This window comes from Sapajus apella, unplaced genomic scaffold, assembly GCF_009761245.1.
Source record: "Sapajus apella isolate SASKATOON/1434 unplaced genomic scaffold, GSC_monkey_1.0 scaffold2, whole genome shotgun sequence".
Classification (NCBI taxonomy): Eukaryota; Metazoa; Chordata; class Mammalia; order Primates; family Cebidae; genus Sapajus; species Sapajus apella.
The window spans coordinates 81148886-81173860 of NW_022436942.1; the positions used below are offsets into that span (position 1 = coordinate 81148886).

The window sequence follows — 24975 nt, forward strand, 5'->3', positions numbered from 1 at the left end:
TTTTTTTTTTTTTTTTTTTGAGACGGAGTTTCGCTCCTGTTACCCAGGCTGGAGTGCAATGGCGCAATCTCGGCTCACCGCAACCTCCACCTCCTGGGTTCAGGCAATTGTCCTGCCTCAGCCTCCCGAGTAGCTGGGATTACAGGCACGCGCCACCATGCCCAGCTAATTTTTTGTATTTTTAGTAGAGGCGGGGTTTCACCTTGTTGACCAGGATGGTCTCGATCTCTTGACCTTGTGATCCACCCGCCTCGGCCTCCCAAAGTGCTGGGATTACAGGCGTGAGCCACCGCGCCCAGCCCCAGTTTTCTTCTTTTTAACTTGTTATACTTGGTGAAGAAATGTGGCTCTAAGGAGGAAAGGACACAAGCAGGAAGGAGATGTAGGAAGCTGGTGTTTCTTTTTTCCTTTTCCCTCCAGGAGAAGAATAGACCTGCCAAAATTGAGAATAGTAGCTCTATTCCCAGGAAATCCTCTCTATGAGGCTTAACATGTTCAGAAATTTCTCATAGTCCCCACAGAAGGTGAGAATAAGGTTAGGAGTCAGTGCACTCTAGAATATACAGGAATGACGTGATTTAACCAAGAACATACCCCAAGAACAAAACTCGCTTCAGCATGGCCTACCCATATATAGTGACCTCTAAAAATACTAAGTGTAAGCGAGGCACACTTGCCACCCTTGCCCAGTCCTTTTTTTTTTTTTTTAGAAAAAAAACAGAGCTTTATTATTCTCAACAACAGCGGCAGCGGTCTCCGTAGGACAGGGGAGTGAGTTCTGTTGACTGATAGGGATAGGTGGCTCCTACTTGCTGGCGGTGAGCGGGTTCTGCAGGACCACGATGACTGAGTCCCCGCGCAGGAACATCGTGGAGATGTAGCGGTCTTTGTTGACTGGCTTGGACTTCTCAGTCCACATCTTCTTCACGTTCTCGAACATCATGTTGCAGTACCTATCGAAGGCCTTCATGCAGCCCAGGAGTTTCTTATTGTTGCGTCAGTTGATGAGCACTTGGCTGTTGTTCTTGATGGACTGAGTGAGCACAGAGGGTGGACCTGAGTTAATTAAATTCCTCCTCCTTTTGATTCTGCAGCTCCTCCAGGGTCATCTCATTCTTGGGCTTGTTGAGGGGGCTCATGTTGGTGACTAAGCTCTCGGTTCACTCCCATTTCCTCCATGTTGCTGCTGCCTTTTATAACTCTTCTGAGACCTGCTCTCTGCCACCAACCTATTGGAGCCAGACGCCACTTCCTCTGTTAAACAGAGCAAACCACAGAATCATCTTTTCTGCTACTCTAAAAACTTCTTGTCACTCTTAAAGGGAGTTGAGAGAAGAAAAGAAAATGTCAAAGCTTCCTTACATCAATGTCAACCCTGTCAATTTAATGCATGGATGGATTTGCACATCTTTTCCGTTTTTTGCTTGACTGACATTTGGGTTTCTTTATGCACCTACATCTGCCTGTAATGCTTGTGGGTTAACTAAGATTTTGCTCTGGTGAATCAAGGGCAATGTATGTATGTGCCAGGACTTCACTCTCAATGGGAGCATTGTTGCCGTCTGAGCAATGAATCTCCCATTACACAATATTGGGAATTGTTTGACAAGCATACTTAAAACACACACAAACACACACACATAACCTTTGCATAGTTGAACCTGAAAATCTTCTAGCCTTAGGATTAGAATTCTTTCTCTCCCATGGGCATGGGTAGATTTATTCAGAAATATTTTGCAGTTTGAGATGCTGGGAGAAATCATTTTGATAAGAAGGTGTCCATAGCATAGCACACATAGCTACGAAACTATGTATGCGCACTAGAGGAATTATTCCCCTAGGTGTCAGGTGGAACAGCCGTGCCCCTCTGGGGATTCACAGTCTGATATCACCACTATGTCAGTGTCATGTACTAATACCTACATGTCCAAAATGACCTACATACTAGTCACCCAGAAAATAGAAATAGTTTTAGATGCAGTCTCTGCTTTGGAGAGCAAGAGAAGAAATACAAATATAGAATAGTATTTTTTAAATTATATTTAGTGTTGATGTTATTTTGGTGTGTTGAAAAGGTAGGGGGCTGAGCCTGGTATCTCACACTTGTAATCCCAGCACTTTGGTAGGCCAAGGCAGGCAAATCGCTTGAGGTCAGGAGTTCAAGACCAGCCTGGCCAATGTAATGAAACCCCGTCTCTACCAAAAATACAAGAATTAGTTGGGTGGTAGCACATACCTGTAGTCCCAGCTATTTGGGAGGTTGAAGCAGGAGAATTACTTCAACCTGGAAGATGGAGGTCTACATAGAACGGTCACAGGAGCGGAGGGCAAATAAATGACCATTATGATAAGAACTTAAATGTCCAACATCATGGGAATGGTTAAGTAAATTGTCGTAGATCTCATCAGTGGTATATTGTCAACTGTTAAAATAGGATACACAAAGACTATGAAGCTACGTGGAAACACCAACATGAGTTAAGGTTCAAAAGCAAAATATAAATGTGGGCTGGGCATGGTGGTTCACACCTATAATTCCAGTACTTTGGGAGGCCGAGATGGGAGGATCCCTTGAGTCCAGGAGTTCAAGGCCAGCCTAAGCAACACAGGAAGACTCTGTCTCTACCAAAAAAAAAAAAAAAAAAAAAGACTGGCACAGTGATACATGCCTGTGATCCTGGGAGGCTGAGGTGGGAGGATTGCTTAGGCCCAGGAGGTTGAGGCAGCAGCAAGCTGTTATCACGCCACTGCACTCCAGCCTGGGCAACAGGTTAAGACCCTGTCTCTCTCTCCCTCTCTCCCTCTCTCTCTGTGTCTCTCTCTCTCTCTCTCTCTCCCTCCCCCCGTATACATATAATGTATACGTATATATCACATATATAATGTGTATGCAGACCGTGATTATAATTATAATGAACAAGCTATGTTTCTATAGGACAAAAACTTGAGGGTAACAAAATGTTTTTTTAAGTTGTTAGCCGACAAGTTAGTAATTTTTTTCTTTTATTTGTATTATGCTAAGCTTACAACAATGCTTGTGGATTGAAGTTGGGTTTTTTTGGTTTGTTTTTCTTTTTTGAGGCGGAGTCTCGCTGGGTCACTCAGGCTGGGATGCAGTGGTGCAATCTCAGCTCACTGCAGCCTCTGCCTCCCAGGTTCAAGCAATTCTCATGCCTCAGCCTCCCAAGTAGCTGGGATTACAGGCACATGCCACCACGCCCGGCTAATTTTTGTATTTTTAGTAGAGACAGGGTTTCAAGATGTTGCCCAGGCTGGTCTTGAACTCCTGACCTCAGGTGATCCACCTGCCTCAGCCCCCAAAGTGCTGAGATTACAGGCGTGAGCCACCGTACCCAGCCAAGGTTTTTTTGTTTGTTTGTTTAACTAAAAGGAAGAAACTGTTGGAACTAATGTAAATATAGCTGCTCACAACCTCAAAAAAAATTTATTAATATCACTGGAAAAACCCAAATGATCACCAACAAAAATAATAAAATCCCGCAAACCCAAATGTATGTGCTGCAGCAACCTACAATAAATAAAAATGTATTTGGTAATATGCCATGAAACAGAGCAGTGCAGATTTTCACAGCCTGATTTTCACTAAACTCCCTGCTACAGTGTTACTGAAAATTCACTTTTCTTAAAACTATTTACTTAAAAGAAGAAGGAGGTCTTCATCTTGCCTTTTTATTCTCTCAACAAAAGTGCTTCTGTTTTGCATCATTATTTTATATTTAAAAAGAGGTGGCAAAACTATTTTTACCTCTTGCGTTGATCAACCCAGCCAGAAAGAACAATTGCAAGACCACTTAACTTTTAATTCACTTATGAGTGATTCCTCCGATCATCCCTAGAGAGGACCCTTTCAAGTCCCAGAACCTTGCTTTCCTCATCGAAATAGCTTTCAGAAAGTGGCCTTGCAATATTTTTGCCTGATTTGCCTTGACACTGCAGATAAACCACAGAAGCAACAGTCTGTTCTCTGCATATATGCGTTGTAATAAGCCTGACAGTTTTAAGAAGATTAGCTTCATCCACCAAGACATTAACTCAGCTCTAACATTCACTTCCAACCCTGACAACGCTGAGAAACCTTACATCTAAGCCGTGGTTATAACACTTGAGTTGGTTTACACATAGGTAAAACTACGGAGACAGGATTTCCAGGCATTGGGTTTTGCAAATTCTCTAGAGTGAAACTAGAAACTGAAACCCTCTCAAGTTTTTTTTTTTTTTTTTTTTTTTTTTTTAGGAAATCTTATAGGTTTTTGTTTGCTTGCTTCTTTAGTTACAAGAGTAATTTGCATCTTGAATTTCTTAACTGGGTCATGGCTTATTGTTCCCTATTCCTTTTGATAAATTTGAAATATTTACAAAATATGTAAGTTAACATCCAAATACTTAAAAATATTTGTTTACTGAAAAACTGTCTAAACAGTGAGAAGTGTGTAAACTGAAAAGTTAACAACAAACCCTATTGAACCCATATCCCAGAGGTAGCCACAACGATCAGTTTGCTAGAATTTTTTTAAAAAATAAACATGTACAGGCTGGGTGCAGTGGCTCACGCCTGTAATCTAGAACTTTGAGAGGCAAAGACAGGTGGATCACTTGAGGTCTGGAGTTTGAGATCAGCTTGGCCAACATGACGAAACCCCGTCTCTACTAAAATTACAGGAGGCTGAGACAGGAGAATCGCTTGAACCTGGGAGGCGGAAGTTGTGGTGAGCCAAGATTGCACGGTTGTACTCCAACCTGGGCAACAGGAATGAAACTCCATCTCAAAAAAAAAAAAAAAAGAAAAGAAAAAAAAAAAAAAAGAAGCTGGGCATGGTGGCACATGTCTGTAGTCCCAGCTACTTAGGAGGCTGAGTCAGGAGGATTGCTTGAGACCAGGAGTTGGAGGCTGCAGTGAGCTATGATCGTGCCAATGCTCTCCAGACTCGGTGACAGAATGAGACCCTGTCTCAAAAATAATAATAAAATGCCATAAAATAAAATTCAAACAGTAGGTAAGGTGGTCAAACAAAAACCTAAAACAACTTCTTGTGTTTCTTTCCAGAATTTTTTTCAATGCTTATTCAAGCAGCTATATTCATATCCACCCTCCCACCCACTCACTTCTTTTTTTTTAAAGCAAGAGAGATCACACTCTACTTATATGGAACATGTCACTTTGAAATCATATAGCTAAGGACAAATCAACATGACTCATCGACATTAGCTGACCCACAGCTGGTTCCAAAAACTCCTGAAACCCTTTCAACAGGTGTTGCCTGAATTTGCCTTTCCCCTAGTAGTGCTGAAAAAAATAATTTTGGTGGTTTTTTTTCTTTTAATTCCATGCAGGGTTTTTTCTTTCTTTCTTTCTTTTTCGCAAGTGAAGATTCAGCAGAAGGTGTTAATCCAGGCACTAAATCTAGAGCACTCTAATCACTGTGATATTTTGTATGTCTCATCTTAGGCAGAAAATGTGTGAAGATGCCAGTTTGTTCTACTCATACCTTGCAGTCCTTCTCGAGGTGATTCTGCATATGCTAATGATCTTACGTCAGCTCACACCTCAGTCACCTCCACCTCTTCACCTCCTGGACTTGTTGCCCCTAACATCAGTGCTAGAGAAACCCACCTAGCTTACGCTCTTCTTACAAGAGGGGGCTGCTTATCTGATACACTCAAAATCTACTCCCTCCGCCCAAGCCTTTCTATTTATATAACTGTATAATGTTGAATTGTACAAGGAAGCTATGAATCCTTCTGTATTCATTTCCTATGCTGTGACAATTGACCACTCACTTAGTGGCTTAAGCAACACACTTGTATTCTCTTACAGTTCTGCAGGTCAGACGTCCAGAATCACGAAGTCCTGAAGTCAAGGTATTGGCAGCACTGGTTCTTTCTGGAAACTGAGGGAAAATCAGCTTCCTTGCTCTTCTCCCAGCTTCTAGAGGTCTCTGTCCATCTCTGCCTGTCTTCACATCATCTCCTCTGACACTGACGCTCCTCCCTCCCTCTTAGGAAGCCTTTTGTGATGACATTGGCCTCACCTGGAGAGCTCACCAGGAGCCGCTCCCACCACAAGGCCCTTCACTTAATCACACCTGCAAAGACCCTGGTGCCACACTAAACAATGCTGACAGGGCATGATGTGCATGTAATTGGGGAAATTATTATTTAGTCTTAAAACGCCATCCTCCTTTACAAATAAATAAATTAGAACAAAGAAACGAAGTTCTCCTTGGCCACCTAACTATTCATCCTTTCTCCCCAGAGGCATCCACTGATAACACTCCTTGGCGTGAATTTTTCCAGACTATTTTTATTATCTAACATATATACATATGAATGCACAACAGATTTATTTAGTACTGTTTGGGTTTTGTTAAAAATATGGCATCCTATTCTGCAACATGCTTCTTTCTCTGTTTTGAAATCCATCGCTATTAATACACATAAAACTAGTTCAGCCTCCACTTTTTAAAAACTACTTCTTACTGTGGTACAATATACATAAAGTTCATCTTTTTTTTTTTTTAAGTTTATCTTTTTTTTTTTGAGACAGAGTCTCGCTCTGTTGCCCAAGATGGAGTGCAGTGGCTCGATCTTGGTTCACTGTAAACTCCGCCTCCCAGGTTCAAGCGATTCTTCTGCCTCAGTGTCCCAAGTAGCTGGCATTACAGGCGTGTGCCACCACGCCTGGCTAACTTTGTATTTTTGGTAGAGACGGGGTTTCTACATGTTGGCCAGCCTGGCTCAAACTCCTGACCTTGTGATCTGCCCTCCATGGCCTCCCAAAGTGCTAGGCTTATAGGCAGGAGCCACTGTGTCCAGCAACTTTATCATTTTAACCGTTATTATTATTATATATTTTTTGAGATGGACTCTGTCTCTGTCATCCAGGCTTGAGTGCAGTGGCACGATCTCGGCTCACTGCAACCTCTGCCTCCTGGGTTCAAGTGATTCTCTTGCCTCAGCCTCCCAAGTAGCTGGGATTACAGCACCCAGTTAATTTTTTTTTTTTTTTTAGACGGAGTTTTGCTCTTGTTGCCCAGGCTGTAGTGCAATGGCATGATCTTGGCTCACTGCAACCTCTGCCTCCTAGATTCAAACAATTCTCCTAACTCACTCTCCTAAGTAGCTGGGACTAGGCATGTGCCACTATGCCTGGCTAATTTTTTTGTATTTTTAGTAGAGACAGGTTTTGCCATGTTGGCCTGGCTGATCTTGAACTCCTGACCTCAAATGATCCACCCGCCTTGGCCTCCCAAAGTGCTGGGATTACAGGCATGAGCCACCGCGCTTTCTGTTTTATTATTTTCTGGTGTTTTTTTTTTTGGAGACAGAGTTTTGCTCTTGTTGCCCAGTCTAGAGTGCAGTGGCTCAATTTCAGCTCACTGCAACCTCCACCTCCCAGGTTCAAGTGATTTTCCTGCCTCAGCCTCCCAAGTAGCTGGAATTACAGGCATGTGCCGCCACTCCTGGCTAATTTATATTTTAGTAGAGACAGAGTTTCACGTATTGGCCAGGCTGGTCTCAAACTCCAGACCTCAGGTGATCCACCCACCTTGGCCTCTCAAAGTGCTGAGATTATAGGCATGAGCCACCATGCCTAGCCCCTGCTATATTTTTTAAGTGCCCATGAGGGGCTGAGCATGGTGGCTCACGCTTGTAATCCCAGTACTTTGGGAGGTTGAGGCAGGCGGATCACTAGGCCATGAGTTCAAGACCACCCTAGCCAACATGGTGAAACTCCATCTATACTAAAAATACAAAATTAGCCAGGCATGGTGGCACATGCCTATAATCCCAGCTACTTGGGAGGCTGAGGCAGGAGAATCACTTGAACCCGGGAGGCAGAGGTTGCAGTGAGCTGAGATCGTGCCACTGCACTCCAGCCTGGGCAACAGAGCTAGATCCCATCTCAAAAAATAACTTCTGCAAATCCTCTAACCTGTCTGCATTAATTTCCTTATCTATAAAATGGGCATTAATAATAAGTATGCCTATAACGGTTTGAGGATCACATAAAGTGATACAGTATTTTTCACTGTTAAAGAATACATGCAGGCCGGGCGCGGTGGCTCAAGCCTGTAATCCCAGCACTTTGGGAGGCCGAGGCGGGTGGATCACGAGGTCAAGAGATCGAGACCATCCTGGTCAATATGGTGAAACCCCGTCCCTACTAAAAATACAAAAAATTAGCTGGGCATGGTGGTGCGTGCCTGTAATCCCAGCTACTCAGGAGGCTGAGGCAGGAGAATTGCCTGAACCCAGGAGGCGGAGGTTGCGGTGAGCCGAGATCGCGCCATTGCACTCCAGCCTGGGTAACATGAGTGAAACTCCGTCTCAAAAAAAAAAAAAAAAAAAAACACATGCTCTAAGAAATCTATGATATCAGCTCCACATCATCGTTTAAGACTCCCTTTTTCAAAAAATCTCACCTGCATGCTTTCATTTATTCATCTTTTGATAAATTTATTGAGCATCTACTATAACCGAGGCACTGTTGTAAACACTGGGAATACAACAGTGAACCAAACAAGCAACACCTTTGCCCCCATGAAGTTTACAATCCAATAAAGAGAAAATAGATGCCAATCACCTAAACTAGTTATATAACCAGAATAGTTTCAGGTAACAGTACAACCAGATCATTGCAGCCCTTTTTATTGTAGTGACACAGTTGGATTTTATTTTGAAAACAGTAGGAAACAATGGAGAGGGTTTTTATTGGGTTTTTTTTTTTTTTTTTGGTTTGTTTGTTTTGTTTTTTGAGATAGAGTTTCATTCTTGTTGACCAGGCTGGAGTGCAATGGTGCGACCTCGGCTCACTGCAACCTCCACTTCTTGGGTTCAAGCGATCCTCCTGCCTCAGTCTCTCAAGTAGCTGGGATTACAGACACACGTCACCACACCCGGCTATTTTATATATATATATATATATATATTATTTTTTTTTTTTTCCTGCTTGAGACGGAGTTTCACTCGTGTTACCCAGGCTGGAGTGCAATGGCGCGATCTCGGCTCACCGCAACCTCCGCCTCCTGGGTTCAGGCAATTCTCCTGCCTCAGCCTCCCGAGTAGCTGGGACTACAGGCGTGCACCACCATGCCCAGCTAATTTTTGCATTTCTAGTAGAGACGGGGTTTCACCATTTTGACCAGGATGGTCTCGATCTCTTAACCTCGTGATCCACCCACCTTGGCCTCCCAAAGTGCTGGGATTACAAGCATGAGCCACCATGCCCGGCCTATAATTTTTATATTTTTAGTGGAGACAGGGTTTCGCCATGTTGGCCAGGCTAGTCTCGAACTCCTGACCTCCAGTGATCCACCTGCCTCAAGTGCTGGGATTACAGGTGTGAGCCACCACGACTTGCCAATGGAGAGTTTTAAGCAGGGAAATGACAATTCACATTTTCAGGTCCCTCTATATCTCAATAAAGCCACTTTTTAAAAGGTCCCTTTGGCTACTCGTAGGGAAGAGGTCATGCAAGGCCAGCATTGCTTGTGACAATGGTGCCATTTCCCCCACCACTGGGCCATCATTTGCTATCTGCTTATTTGTATTCTTTTTTGTAAGCTGCCTGAAATCTTTGCCACCTACGTTTGACCTGTCTCTGCCAATTAGCTGTAAACTTGAGGGTCAGGAAAACCAGACAGTCTTCTCTCTTTTTTTTTTTTTTTTTTTTGAGACACAGTCTCACTTTGTCACCCAGTCTGGAGCGCAATGGTGAAATCTTGGCTCACTACAACCTCCACCTCCCGGGTTCAAGCGATTTTCCCGCCTCAACCTCCCGAGTAGCTAGGACTACAGGAGTGTGCCACCATGTCCGGCTCATCTTTATATTTTTAGTAGAGACAGGGGTTTCACTATGTTGGCCAGGCTGGTCTCAAACTCCTGACCTCATGATTTGTCCGCCTCGGCCTCCCAAAGTGCTGGGATTACAGGCGTGAGCCCCTGCACCTGACCCAGACAGCCTTCTCTACAGGATCTGAGAGCACAATTTGTGTAAACAGGAACTTTTTTTTTTTTTTTCTGAGACAGGGTCTCACACTGTCACCCAGGCTGGAGTGCAGTGGTGTGATCACGGCTCACTACAGCCTCACTTCCTGGGCTCAAGCGACTCTCTCACCTTAGCCTCCCAATTAGCTGAAACCACAGGAACGTGCCACCACACCTGGCTAATTTTTAAAAATTTTTTGTGGGAACAGACCTTGTTATGTTGCCCAGACTTACAAAGGAACTTGATTCATGGTGGTAAGTGATGATGTACAGTTTTTTTTTTCTGCTTTTAGAGACGGGGTCTGGCTCTGTTGCACAGGTTGGAGAGCAGTAGCACTGTCATAGCTCACTATAACCTCAAGCAGTCTTCCTGCCTCACCTTGGCCTCCCAAAGCGCTGAGATTACAGGCATGAGCCACTGCGCCTGGCCTGATGTGCAGTTTTAACAAGAAACTCCCCAGTGCCGGGTGCGGTGGTTCACACTCATAATCTCAGCACTTTGGTAGGCCAAAAGGTGCAGATCGCTTTGAGCTCTAAACACTGAGAATATAGCAGTAAACCAAACAGACAACACCTTTGCACCCATGAAATTTATGTTCCACCAAAGAGCAAAAAGACGCCAATCAAGTAAATGAGTTATGTAACCAAGATAATTTCAGGTAATAATAAAACCAGATCATATACAGCTGTTTTTATTTTAGTGCCACAATTAGATTTTATTACAAGAATAAAATGCAATCGTTTCAGCCTGGGCAACATGGTGAGACTCCGTCTCTACTAAAAATACGAAAAAATTACCCAGGCATGGTGGTGTGCACCTGTACTCCCAGCTACTCAGGAGGCTGAGGTGGGAGGATCACTTGAGCCTGGGAAGCGGAGTTTGTGGTGAGCCAGGATCACACCACTGCACTCCAGCCTGGGTGACAGAGCAAGACCCTGCCTCAAAAAAAAAAAAAGGAGGAGGAGGAGGAGGAGGAATGGGAGGAGGCGGAAGGAGGAGGAGGAAGGGGAGAAGGGGAGGTGGGGGGAGGAAGGAGGAGGAAGGGGGAGGAAGAGGAGGAGGAGGAGGAGGAGGAGGAGAAGAAGAAGAAGAAGGAGAAGGAGGAGAAAGGACTGACCTAGCCCAAATAACTTGATCGTGGTCATTGAGAAGAGGAGCAAATGACAGTACTTTACTTCTTGGACCTCAATTTTCCCATCTGAAAAATGGGATTAATTTCTGTCTCCACTACAAAACGAAGGCTTTATATTGACAGAAAAACATGCATGTAGCGGATCATGCCACCTTGATAAGCCAGGCCTTGGAGGCCGGTTCGTGGTGTGCGGTTCCCCTGACGCCTGATCGGGCTCAACAGACAAAACAAAAACACCAGGCGCCCTTTCTAACCCTCTTCTCCTACCGTCTCAGTTGGAAGAGTGTTTGGGTTGTTTTTCTGAATTTGAAATATTTCCTTTTGTTCCAGGAGAGAAAGACTGCTAGCCAGGGTGAGTTATTCCTCTTCCTTGAGAGGCAAGTTTTGGAAGCTGTCTGAGGTTGCAGCTTGTTGCCACTGAGTGGCTGGGCAGCATTCCTCCCCTGACCTGTCTATTTTAAACCACGCTGATAACTCAGGAGGCAGGGGCAAGACAGCAAAGGCTGACCAGTGGGTGAAGGACATCTGGCAGGAAGGGCTGGCAGCAGGAGGACAGGCTTTCAACGGCATGGATGGGCCCCCACTCTAGAGCCTGGGAGGGTGAGGAAGGGGCTTCAGCCCATGGCAGCCCCCATGTGAGGGGAAGGGAGGAGGCAGGCACGCTGATCAAGGCATCTCCCCCCGCTTATTCATTCATTCGTTCATTCAGCAAATATTGGCTTCTTCAAATCTGCAGGTTGTCTTTCGTGGGTTCTGGACCATTTTCGGCCATTAGAGATTCAGAGGGTTCTCATGCCACGCTCTCTTGCCTCTCTGTCTGCAACTCCAAACAAATGTCTGATGGTATTTCTCAAAGGACCTTCCAATTCTCCTCTTCTCCTTTTGGTATTTTCTATCTTTTTGTCTCTCTGTGTTACATTCTGGATAGCCTCTGTGTTTTTGGGACAGGGTCTCTTTCTGTCACCCAGGCTGGAGTACAGTGGCGCCATCTCGGCTCACTGCAACCTTCACCTCCCAGGTTCAAGCGATTCTCCTGCCTCAGCCTCCAAGTAGCTGGGGCCACAGGGGTGTGCCACCATGGCCAGCTAACTTTTTTTGGTTTTTAGTAGAGATGGGGTTTCACCATGTTGGCTAGGCTGGTCTCGAACTCCTGGGCTCAAGTGATCTGTCCTCCTCGGCCTTTCAAAGTGCTGGGATTAGAGGCGTGAGTCACTGCCCAGCCATAACTTCTGATATCTCACTAATTCTTCCACCATGAACAATCTTCTGTCAGATACAATAATTGAGTTTATTCCTTATTTATTTTTTAAGTTTCTAAAAAGTTCTATTTTGTTCTTTTTGAAATCTGTTATGGCCGGGTGCAGTGCCTCACACCTGCAATCCCAGCACTTGGGAGACACAGGAGGACAAAGGAGCACTTTGTCTAAGTGCTTGTTTTTTCTTATGACTCTGAGCCTTGCTGCTAACAGTTCTGGTGGCCCATGTGGGGATTCCCATCCTCCTTCAGGAGGGGGTTTTCAGTCATCCCACCCAGGAGGAGACGTGTCCCACTGTCCCATTATGGTGGCTGCAGGGACAGGAAGGAGATGGAGACCCACCCGTTGTGATGAATAAATCCGGGCTCTGAGTAACACAGGGAGGAGAGTCTTGCAGCCACGGAAACCAAGTAACTCTGTGCACAGACCAAAGTAAGAAACATCGCAGGGGGGTGGCAAAGTATTTCCTTAGCAGTCAGGATATTCTAGAGGTTGAAAGTGAGTGTGAAGCTCACGCCTGTAATCCCAGCACTTTGGGAGGCCACGGCAGGCAGGTCACCTGAGGCTGGGGGTTCGAGACCAGCCTGACCAACATGGAGAAACCCGGTCTCTACTAAAAATACAAAATTAGCCGGGGGTGGTGGCGCATGCTTGTAATCCCGGCTACTCGGGGGGCTGAGGCAGAAGATTCGCTTCAACCTGGGAGGCGGACGTTGCTGAGATCATACCACTGCACTCCAGCCTGGGCAACAAGAGCAAAAACTCCGTCGAAAAAAGAGAGAGAGAGAAAAGGAAGGAAGAAAGGAAGGAAGGAAGGAAGGAGGGAAGGAGGGAAGGAGGGAAGGAGGGAAGGAGGGAAGGAGGGAGGGAGGGAGGGAGAGAAAGCGTGTGTGAATAGTGCTAAGCACTACTGCGGGGAGAGTAAGTCCTCTCTGTGGTTTCGTGGTCACCTCACATGGTTTGGGGCGGAAGCGGCCAGAGTGGACGAAGGGAAAGAAGGATAGACAAGAATCCCTAATAGGAGGGGCTGGGCCTCAACACAGCCTCTGGAGAAGGATGGGCAGGAAATCCCTCATAGGAAAGGTCGACCCTTAAAGCCCCAGTGAACCTCTAGAAGGAGGGAGGGGAGAAAGCTCTAATAGAAGAGGTTGAACCCCCACCCCTCTACCTCTGAGATGGGAAACGTTTCAAGTAAGACAAGAAAAATAAAGAGTCAAAAGAGTGATGAAATTCCTTCTAAGAGTCCCTTCAGGCTCATGTTAAAATATTAGAAAGACAGTGAAAGAACAAAACATCAAAGAAAGCAGCAAACGATAAAATATGGTTTTATTTGAACTCGAGGGCCCATGCTTAAACCCGCAGGCTTCTGTCCAAAATGTGAGTCCAGTGAAGAGAGATTTGTCAGCTCTTACTGGAGCACATTAGGGATAAGAGCCCTGCCTCCTGGGAGGAGACGGACTATGCTCTTTGTTGGAGACAAGGACCTGTCCTTTACCCCTTAAAAATCGGAGGGAACAAGCCAGAAACCGACTCCTCTGAAAGAGAAAACGTCCCTGTTTCTAAACAACCTGCGCCCACCAACATGTAAGAGCCTCTAAATCACCTTCCTCCGTTCAGTGCCCCCGACCGCCCCACTCAAACAGCTGCTGCCGCCTCAGATCCTGTTCCAGATCCTTCTCCTGCTCATGTTATTCTTCCTCCTTACAACCCTGATTCTTCAGAATGATCATCCCATGAGCCTACCCCTCCCAGCCTATTAAGCATGAAATGAAGCAATGCCAAAAACCTGCTCTCCTTTGTTCAAAGTGCTCTCGTAACAGCCAGCCACACGAGAAACACCTTTCTACGCAAACATAAATTTACTGTACTAAAAAATCCTTTGTCTAAATGCTCATTTTTCCTTACGACTCCAAGACTTATTTCTAACACAGGAGGTGGAGGTTGCAGTGAGCTGAGATCGAGTAACTGCACTCCAGCCTGGGGAACAGGGTGAGACTCTCTCTCAAAAAAAAAAAAAAAAAAAAGAAAGAAAACTGTTATGTTCTTTTTTTTTTTTTTTTTTTTTAGAGACGGAGTTTCGCTCTTGTTACCCAGGCTGGAGTGCAATGGCGCGATCTCGGCTCACCGCAACCTCCGCCTCCCGGGTTCAGGCAATTCTCCTGCCTCAGCCTCCCGAGTAGCTGGGATTACAGGCACGTGCCACCATGCCCAGCTAATTTTTTGTAGTTTTAGTAGAGACGGGGTTTCACCATGTTGACCAGGATGGTCTCGATCTCTTGACTTCGTGATCCACCCGCCTCGGCCTCCCAAAGTGCTGGGATTACAGGCGTGAGCCACCGCGCCCGGCCTCGTTATGTTCTATTTTATAGCCTTCTATTCCCTGTAAATGTTTTCAAGCTTGATGATTTTGTTGCTGCTTTTTAGAGACTGGGTGTCTCTCTGTCACCAGGCTGGAGTGCAGTTGTGCATTCATAGCCACTGAAGCCTGCAAATCCTGGACTCAAGGGAGCCTCCTGCCACAGCCTCCTGAGTATCTGGGACTTCAGGTGCACGCCACCATGCCAATTTTTTTTTTTTTTTTTTTTTGAGACGGAGTTTCGCTCTTGTTGTCCAAGCTGAAGGGCAATGGCGTGATCTTGGCTCACTGCAATCTCCACCTGCCAGGTTCAAGTGATTCTCCTGCCTCAGCCTCCCGAGTAGCTGGGATTACAGTCATATACCACCACGCACGGCTAATTTTTTTGGATTTTTAGTAGAAACAGGGTTTCACCATGTTGGCCAGGCTGGTCTTGAACTCTTTACCTCAAGTGATCCACCCGCCTAGGCCTCCCAAATTGCTGTGCAGGTATGAGAAGCCACCATGCCCGGCCCAGTTAATTTTTTAAAAAATCTTTTGTAGTATGGGGTTATTGCCATGTTGCCCTGGCTGTTCTGGAACTCCTGACCTCAAGCAATCCTTCTGCCTTGGCCTCCTAAAGTGCTGGGATTACAGGCATGAACCTGGCACACAGCCCTGATGATGACTTTTTTAAACCGTTGAGCATAACTGTTTTAGAATCTGTGTTGGATGATTTCAGCGTCTGAGGTCTGTGTGAGTCTGTTTCTGCTGCCTGTTTCTTCTGGTTCCTGTTCACATGGTCTTGTTTCCTTATGGGCCATGTATGTTGGTAACTTCCCTTGAAAAATTATGTGTGGGGAATTCTCTGAGGCCTAGAAGGAAGGAGCTCTCCTCCTCAAAGAGAAGATGTGCACCTGCTTCTGCTGCATGCTTACGGCACCGCCAGTCAGGGCGACCGACCTCAGATCAAGTTCCCTGCTTCAGTACCCTGTCCCTCCAGCTGCTCATCCACGAGCAGGTAGGTCGGTGGCAACAATCTTTCAGGAATTATTTATTCTCCTTCTTCCTTTTTCTTTTGCTGGTTTGCGTAGCATCAAGGAAAACTTCCTTACTGTCGCCTGAGTTTGGGGTCAGTGATATCCCTCAGTGGTTATCCAAGTAAATGTTTAGCAATCAGCTACCTGGAAATACTTGGGAAAAGGTACTTCCCAGGTATTTATTTTCATGAATGCTTTCGCCTTCATTCTCTCAGTATATTCATGATGTAGATATTTTGTACATAACAAGGTTAAGTGACTTGTGTATGTTCTATGTAAAACAGAGGCAGAACCAAGGCTAAAAAAACAGCGACTCCATCAACCAACTTGAGAGGGCTCATAGGAAGTTCACCAAATGAGAATGACTCAGGGGGATTCAGAAAATGAAGGAATCAGAAGAATTTTTTTTTTTTCTCCCTGGGGGAAGAAAAAGAACCTGGGCTGGGTGTGGTGGCTTATGTCTGTAATCTCACCACTTTGGGAGGCCGAGGTGGGTGGATCATTTGAGGTCAGGAGTTTGAGACCAGCCGGGCAAACATGGTAAAACCCCATCTCTACCAAAAATACAAAAAAAAAAATTAGCTGGGTGTGGTGGCACACACCTGTAATCCCAGCTACCCCAGAGGTTGAGGCAGGAGAATCACTTGAACACGGGAGGTGGAGGTTACAGTGAGCCGAGATTGTGCCACTGTACTCCAGCCTGCGTGACAGAGCGAGACTCCATCACACACACACACACAAAAGCAAAGGACATAGTGTGGAAAGGGGGAAGAAAGAATGACTTCACAGTGAAACTGACCAACATGACCTCAGCAGGTGATCAAGGTCAACATCAACAGTGACAGGTTACCCTTGAGAGGATTTGATGAAAATGGCGTCCTCCCCAAAACCCATCACCCATGTCTAATCGTCAGAAAAATATCAAATAAATCCCAGTAGAGGACAACCTACAAAATTCCCAACCAGTGCTCTTCAAAACAGTCAAGGTCATCAAAACAAAAGGTGTCAGAGAAACTGTCACAGCCAGGAGGAGCCTAAGGAGACATGACCACTAAATGTGACGCGGGGACGGGCACGGTGGCTCACACCTGAAATCCCAGCACTCCAGGAGGCAGAGGCGGGCAGATCACCTGAGGTCAGGAGTTCAACCTGGCCAGCATGGTGAAACCCTGTCTCTACCAAAAACGCAAAAATTAGCCAGCCGTGGTGGCGCACATCTATAATCCCAGCTACTCGGGAGGCTGAGACAGGAGAATTGCTTTAACCTGGGAGGTGGAGGTTGCAGTGAGCCGAGATCATGCCACTGCACTCCAGCCTGGGTGACAGAACGGGACCCTGTCTCAAAAACAAATAAATAAATGTAACGTGGGATTGTAATTATGCTATGGGTTTTTCTTGCCCTCTGCTCAGACAGAGTTGATTTACCAAGACTGGTATTGCCATAGAGAAAATGTTTCGTAAACGCACTGCCAATCAAGTAGAAGATGGGTGTTTACTATTCAAATCAGTTTCCCTGGAAATTTGGAGACTAGTGTTTTTTAAGCATAATATGGTGGGTAGAGGGCTAAGGAACTGGGAATGCTGATTGGTTGGGTCAGGAATGAAATCATAGGAGGTCAAAGCTGTCTTCTTATGATCCTCAGCTCCTAGGTGGGATCACAAGATCAGTTGAGACAGTTTACCAGTCTGGGTGGTGCCAACTGGTCCGTCAGAATGTAAGGTCTGAGAAACACCGTGAACACCAATCTTAGGCTTGATGATAGTCATGTTATCTCTAGGAGCAATTGGGGAGGTTGTGAATCTTGTGACCTCTGGCTCCACAACTCCTGAGCCATAATTTCTTTCCTTCCTTTCCTTCTTTCTGTCTTTCTTTTTCTTTCTCTTTCTCTCTCTCTCTTTCTTTTGTTTCTTTCCTTCTTTCTTTCTTTCTTTGACAGGGTCTTGCTCTGTTGCCCAGGCTGGAGTACACTGGTGTGATCTCTGCTCACTACAAACGCCACCTCCTACATTCAAGCAATTCTCGTGTCTCAGCCTCCCGAATAGCTGGGGTTACAGGTGCACATCACCACACCTGGTTAATCCTTGTATTTTTATTAGAGATGGAGTTTCACCATATTAGCCAGGCTGGTCTCAATCTCCTGACCTCAAGCGATCTGCCCGCCTCGGCCTCCCAAAGTGCTGGGATTACAGGCATGAGCCACCATGCCTGGCCCTGAGCCATAATTTCTACCCTTGTGGCTAATTTGTTAGTTTTACAAGGGCAGTTTTGATCCCCAAGCAAAGAGGGGATTGTTTGGGGAAGGGCTATTTTCATCCTTGTTTTAAGATTAAACTATAAACTAAATTACTCCCAAAGTTGGCTTGGCCTATCCTCAGGAATGAACAAGGACAGCTTGGAGGTTAGAAGGAAGATGTAATCAGCTATGTCAGGTTGTTGTTGTTATTATTATTATTATTATCTGAGATGGGGTTTCAATCTTGTCACCCAGGCTGGAGTGCAATGGCGTGAACTCAGCTCACTGCAACGTCTGCCTCCTGGGTTTAAGCAATTCTGCCTCAGCCTCTTGAGTAGCTGAGATTACAGGCGCCTGCCTCCATGCCTGGCTAATTTTTGTATTTTTAGTAGAGATGGGGTTTCACCATATGGCTAGGCTGGTCTCGAACTCCTGACCTCAGGTGATCCACCCACCTCGGCCTCCTAAAGTGCTGGGACTACAGGAATGAGCCACCGAGCCCAGCCCAGATTTTTTTTTTTTTTTTTTAATTGTGATAATTTGGCAAAGGCAGTTTCAGGATCCTGAAACAGAACAGGACATTTGGGGAAAAACTAAGGAAATTGACTAAAATACAGACTTTAGTTAATAACAATGCATTAATGTTGGTTCATTGATTGTGACAAATGTATACCACACTAATGTAAGATGCTAATAGCAAGGGGAAATTGGGGAGGGCTATATGAGAACTCTGTACTATTTTCACAATTTTTCTGTAAAACTTCTAAAAAATAAAGTAGAATAAAGTCAATGTAAAAAAAAAAATAGAATGCCAGGTTTGGTGGCTCACACCTGTAATCTCAGCACTTTGGGAGGCCAAGGTGGGCAGATCATGAGGTCAGGAGATCGAGACCAGCCTAGCTGACATGGTGAAACTGTCTCTACTAAAAATACAAAAATTAGCCTGGCATGGTGGTGCGTGCCTGTAATCCCAGCTACTGGGGAGGCTAAGGCAGGAGAATTGCTTGAACCTGGGAGGCAGAGGTTGCAGTGAGCCGAGATCGCACCACTGCACTCCAGCCTGGGTGACAGAGCAAGACTCCGTCTCAAAAAAGAAAGGCTACTGTGTGCAGAATGAATTAGAAGGCAGCCCTGCAGGTGCTAAAGTAGCTTGGATTTAGGTGGCATGAAGGGATCGGGAAATAGGCTCCAACACAGGAAGTCGAGCTGACAGGTTGACAGGTCATGAGGAAAGGGAGGAGTCAGATACAACACAGAGATTTTTCAACATGAGCAACCAGCATACGGTGCCATTAACTCAGATGCACTTGGCTAAGAGGAAAACAAGTTTGGGAGAAAATCTCAAAGCTTCATTTCCACCTTGATGAGTCTGAGAGGAGTTAGAAAGGAGCCATTGGGCCAGGCTTGGTGGCTCATGCCTGTAATCCCAGCACTTTGGGAGGCTGAGGCAGGTGAAACCCCCATGGTGAAACCCCCATCTCTACTAAAAGTAAAACATTAGCTGGGCAGGGTGGTGCGTGCCAGTAATTCCAGCTACTTGTGTGGCTAAGGCATAATTGCTTGAACCCAGGAGACAGAAGTTGCAGTGAGCTGAGATTGTACCACTGCACTCCAGCCTGGGTGACAGAGCAAGACCCTGTTTCAAAAAAAAGAAAAGAAAAGAAATTCCTAGAATGTTTGAAAAGCAAACAACATGCTAGAAAAGCCCATACAGGCCAAATAAATGAAGATGGAGGAGATCAGCTATGGTAGTGAGAAATCAGGGGAGACTGCCTGGAGGTGGTGGTGCATGAAGATGTCCAATCTGGATATCCCCAAAGCAGCCATCTTCCTGTTCTGGAGAAGCCAGTCCTCAACCAGAGCCACCATACATCAGTCACCGCTAAGGTCTCATGGCCTCCAGCCAGGCTCATTTGAAAATAATCTTCCCTTTCTTTAGGCCATTGATTGTCCAGAAAAGCCAAATCATTAAGGGCCAGAGGTCAGGGAATTGCATCTGGCAGCTGACCAGGCCTTGTCAACACAGGGCCTCCAGCAGGGCTGGTGTTACTGCCCTGAGTTAGTTCTTCAGGCAGGGCGTGCCCAGCATGGATCTAGCTCCAGGGGAGGTGAAGGCCTCTATTTGGCATCTATGCAGGCCTGTGCTGCTGCCCCAGGGTCCTTGCTGACTGGTGCTTTTTGCTCTATTCAGAGCAGAAAATTCCTTGAAGTGTTTCTCAATGCATCCTCCACTTGCAAGGTCCTTCACCTATAAATAACAGCAAAACATGCTGAATAAGGGTTGCAGAAGGCTCGGTGATGAGACCGTGGCCGCAGCCGCTGCAGGCAGCATTTTGTCATCTACAGAGTGGGGTGAGCCCAGGCCTGGCTGCCTAGGGTGTTGGGGGAGCCACCTCTCTGGGTCCTTGTCCAGTACCTTCTCCACACTGAGCCTGGAGGATCAATCAGGTCACGCCCTGATCAGAACCCTTCAATGCCCCCAGTCTTCACGAAATAAAAGTCAGTCACCTTGCTATGGCCCCCAGGAGCCCTCGCCTTCCTGTCCCCTCCTCCTTGCTCCCTTGGGTTCCCCCTGCTCTGTCCCCGGAACCTAGGAGGCGGTTGTCCTGCCTCTTGCTGCCTCGAGGTCTTTGTACTTCACAATCATTTGTGGGACCCATCTCCTCCCCTTATTTTTTTTCTCCTTAATGAGGTGAAATTCACATAACATGCACTTAACCTGTTTTTCTTTTTCCTTTTTGAGACAGTCTCACTCTGTCACCCAGGCTGGAGTGCAGTGGTGCGATCACAGCTCACTGCAGCCTCCAACTCCTGGCCTCAGCGATCATCCCCCCTTAGTCTGTGAAGTAGCTGGGACAATAGGCATGAGCCACCATGCATGACTAATATTTTATTTTTTGTAGAGACGGGGTCTCCCTCTGTTGCCCGGGCTGGTCTTGAACTTGTGGGCCCAAGTGATCCTCCCACCTCGGCCTCCCAAAGTGCTGGGATTACAGGCACGAACCATTACAGTCATGAACCATTGCACCGGGCCACTTACCCATTTTAAAGCGTACAAATTCATTGGTATTAAATGTATCCACAATAGTGTGCAACCACCAGGTCTCTCTAGCTTCAAAACTTTCTCGTCACCTCCTAAAAACACCTGTATCCAGTAAGCAGTCACTCCCCATTCCTCCCTCCCCATGCCCTGGTAACCTCTAATCTGATTTCTGTCCCTATAGATGTGCTTATTCTGAATATATCATGTAAAAAGAATCATGCGGTATGCGACCTTCCCTGCCTGGCATCTTTCCTTTGCATGATGCTATCAAGGTCCCTCTATGTTGTAGAATGAACCGAGACTTCAGTCCTTTCCGCAGCCGAATACTATCCCCCACTAGGCAGATACCACAGTTTGCAGTTTGTTTATCCATTCATACATTGCATTGTTTGTACTTTTTGTCTTTATTTCATTATTATTATTTATTTACTTTTTGAGATGGAGTCTTGCTCTGTCACCCAGGCTGGAGTGCAGTGGTGTGATCTTGGCTCATTGCAGCCTCCACCTCCCGGGTTCCAGTCATTCTCCTGCCTCAGCCTTCTGGGTAGCTGGGATTACAGGTGCATGCCACACGCCCAACTAAGTTTTGTATTTTTAGTAGAGACAGGGTTTCACCATGTTGGCCAGGCTGGTCTCGAACTCCTAACCTCAGGTGATCTGCCTGCCTCGGCCTCCCAAAGTGCTGGGATAAGAGGCATGAGCCACCGCATCCAGTCTATTTTATTGTTTTTAGAGACGAGGTCTCACTCTGCCATCCAGGCTGAAGTGCAATGGCACCATCATGGTTCACTGCAGCCTCAGCCTTCTTGGGCTCAAAGGATCCTCCTGCCTCAGCCACCCAAGTAGCAGGGACCGCCGGTGTGTACTACCACACCTGGCTGATTTTTCAGTTTTTGTAGCGGTGGGGTCCCACTATGTTGCCCAGGCTGTTCTCAAACTCCTGGCCTCAAGCAATCCTCCCGCATCAGCCTCCCAAAGTGCTGGGATTACAACCATGAGTAACTGCGCCCAGGTCCATGTTCAGCTTTTTGAGGAAGTGCCAGACTGTGGTTAGAGTCATTCTTTCCTCTGCCTCCTTGTCGCTCAGGGCTCAGCTCCCATGTCACCTCCTCAGACCACCCCAGCTCAGACAGTGTCCGTGTCCCTCTCCCAAATCACTCTCTTGTCTGCCGCCATCTTTTCACCATCTGGGGTTTAGTATCCAGTAGGACATAGGTGATCTCAGACCTCTTATTCTGCCCGTGACCTACAGCCTAGCACAGTGCCTGGTAGACAGAATTTCTCAATAAACACTTGCTGAATGACTGATCTCAGGTAGTCAAAGGTAAAGAGCTGTAACAATGTGAGACACCGTCATTGTCACCTTAGGTCGCTGTTAGGACCTCCCCCCAGGTGACTACTCACCTGTATTTATTTATTTATTTTAGATAGAGTCTCACTTTGTCGCCCAGGCTGGAGTTCACAGGCACGATCTTGACTCACTGCAACCTCCGCCTCCTGGGTTCAAGTGATTCTCCTGCCTCAACTTCCCCACTATGCCCAGCTAATGTTTGTATTTTTAGTACAGACGGGGTTTCACCACGTTGGGCAGGTTTGTCTCAAACTCCGACCTCAGGTGACCCGCCCACCTTGGCCTCCCAAAGTGCTGGGATTGCAGGCGTGTGCCATCACGCCTGGCCAAGTCACCTGTTTAAATGGTCAACTTCCTCCTCTTTGAGGAAAGAAGAAAAAGCAGCAAAGTGAAACTATTGGCAATGCTTCTCTCTCAGCCCTTTCCTGTTAGTGACTCAGGGAGGCAGCCCTTCGTGACAATTGCCAAGAAAAAACAAAACAAACAAACAAAAAAGGCAAAGGTGGAAAAGCATTTGGGTGGAGATTAGATAAACGAATAAACCTGTCCACAGTCTACAGAAAAGTTAGGGCTCCAGTTCAGAGTTCAGGCGTTCAAGCTGCCTGTGTTAAGCTCCCAGTGCTGTACCACTTAATTCTTGCAGGTTACTTAATCTTACTTTTCTTTTTTGTATTTTTTTCTTTTTTTTTGAGACGGAGTCTCTGTCACCCAGGCTGGAGTGCAGTGGTGCCATCTTGGCTCACTGCAACCTCCGCGTCCTTGGTTCAAGTGATTCTCCTGCCTCAGCCTCCCGAGTAGCTGGGACTACAGGCGCCCACCACCACCGCTCCCAGCTAATTTTTTGTACTTTTAGTAGAGACAGGGTTTCACCGTGTTAGCCAGGATGGTCTTGATCTCCTGACCTCGTGATGTGCCCGCCTCAGCCTCCCAAAGTGCTGGGATTACAGGCGTGAGCCATCATGCCCAGCATCATTTTTCTTTTTTGAAAAAACTGTATTAACCATAGTAGCTGCCTCATGGACTTGTTGTGAGGATTAAATGCGTTAAAGTCACATAAAGTGGGCCGGGCATAGTGGTTCACGCCTGTAATGCCAGCACTTGGAGAGGCTGAGGCAGAAGGATCACTTCAGACTAGGAGTGTAAGACCAGCCTGGGCATATAACGACAACCCTGTCTCTACAGAAAATCTAAAAATTAGCCAGGCATGATGGCACAGCCTGTAGTCCCGTAGGAGGCTGAGGCAGGAGGATTGCTTGAGCCCAGAATTTCAAGGCTTCAGTGGGCTATGATGGCACCACTGCCCTACAGGCTAGGCAACACAGCAAGACCCTGTCTCTAAAAAATAACAATAATAATAAATGCAATAGTTAATGTTATGTATATTTTACCACAGTTTAAAAAGCAAATGTTGGCTGGACACAGTGGCTCATGCCTGTAATCCCAGCACTTTGGGAGGCTGAGGCAGGTGGATCACCTGAGGTGAGACCAGCCTGGCCAACATGGTGAAACCCCATCTCTACTAAAAATATAAAAATCAGCTGGGTGTGGTGGCACATGCCTGTAATCCCAGCTACTCGGGAGGCTGAGGCAGGAGAATCACTTGAACCCATGGAGTGGAGGTTGTGGTGAGCTGAGATCATGCCACTGCACTCCAGTCTGGGCCACAGAGTGAGATTCCATCTAAAAAAAAAAAGGCAAGCATTAAAGAATTAACCTTGGCTGGGCGCAGTGGCTCACACCTGTAATCCCAGCACTTTAGGAGCCTGAGGCAGGCGGATCACAAGGTCAGAAGATCGAGATCATTTTGGCTAACATGGTGAAAACTTATCTCTATTAAAATACAAAAAAATTAGCCAGATGTGGTGGCCCGTAGTCCCAGCTACTTGGGAGGCCGAGGCAGGAGAATCGCTTGAACCCCAGGGATGGAGGTTACAGCAAGCCAAGATCACGCCATTGCACTCCAGCCTGGACGACAAAGCGAGACTCGGTTTCCAAAAACAAAAACAAAAACAAAAAAAACCTCCTTCTGAGCTCCCTCTGCCAAAACAAAAAATTAAAAATATTTCCGTATTATTATTTGAAATGATAACAGCTTCTTTACCTGGGGCCAGAAACATACGGTCAGCAGCAATGGCTGTGTCAGTGCTGGATTCCAGAGTTTCTTCTCTGTGGAATTGTCTAGAATGCCAGGCCCCTGTTTCCGGCTGGGCTCATTGAATAAAGGGGGCTAGGGAGGGAGGAGGTGGAGGTGCCCCGGTGGCAGCTCAGGTCTGGGCCAGGTTCTAGGCGGATGCACTGGCTTGCCGTTGGGTGGCTTAATGACTTCTGTTTTCAGTCAACAGAGGTCAGAACAGCTGCTTTCCATTTCTCCCAGGAAGTCTTCCGGGCACACAGCAGCACTTATCACACCAGGGTTTGTAGTTTGGTCACAGTATCCCCTCCCCCACCCCTGAAGAAAACTCTGGTATTCAGAAATGTACACAGAACATGTAACAAACACATGGTACCCACCACTCAGGACTAGCCTTTGCTAACAATTTCCTCTCTTTGCTTTGAGTCTTTTTTTTTTTTTTTT

General features: G+C 46.3%; 1 long non-coding RNA gene and 1 pseudogene across 1 annotated transcript in view; one reads left to right on the forward strand and one right to left on the reverse strand.

Moving 5' to 3' along the window:
* Positions 1-709: 709 nt before the first annotated feature.
* Positions 710-1190, reverse strand: LOC116526553 (annotated as a pseudogene).
* Positions 1191-10057: 8867 nt separating this feature from the next.
* LOC116526563 overlaps positions 10058-24975 on the forward strand; it is an 18642-nt gene continuing 3724 nt past the window's right edge. The window contains exons 1-2 of the long non-coding RNA XR_004258195.1: positions 10058-10084; positions 10811-10815. This is a non-coding gene — a long non-coding RNA (uncharacterized LOC116526563). The remainder of the gene's footprint in view (positions 10085-10810; positions 10816-24975) is intronic.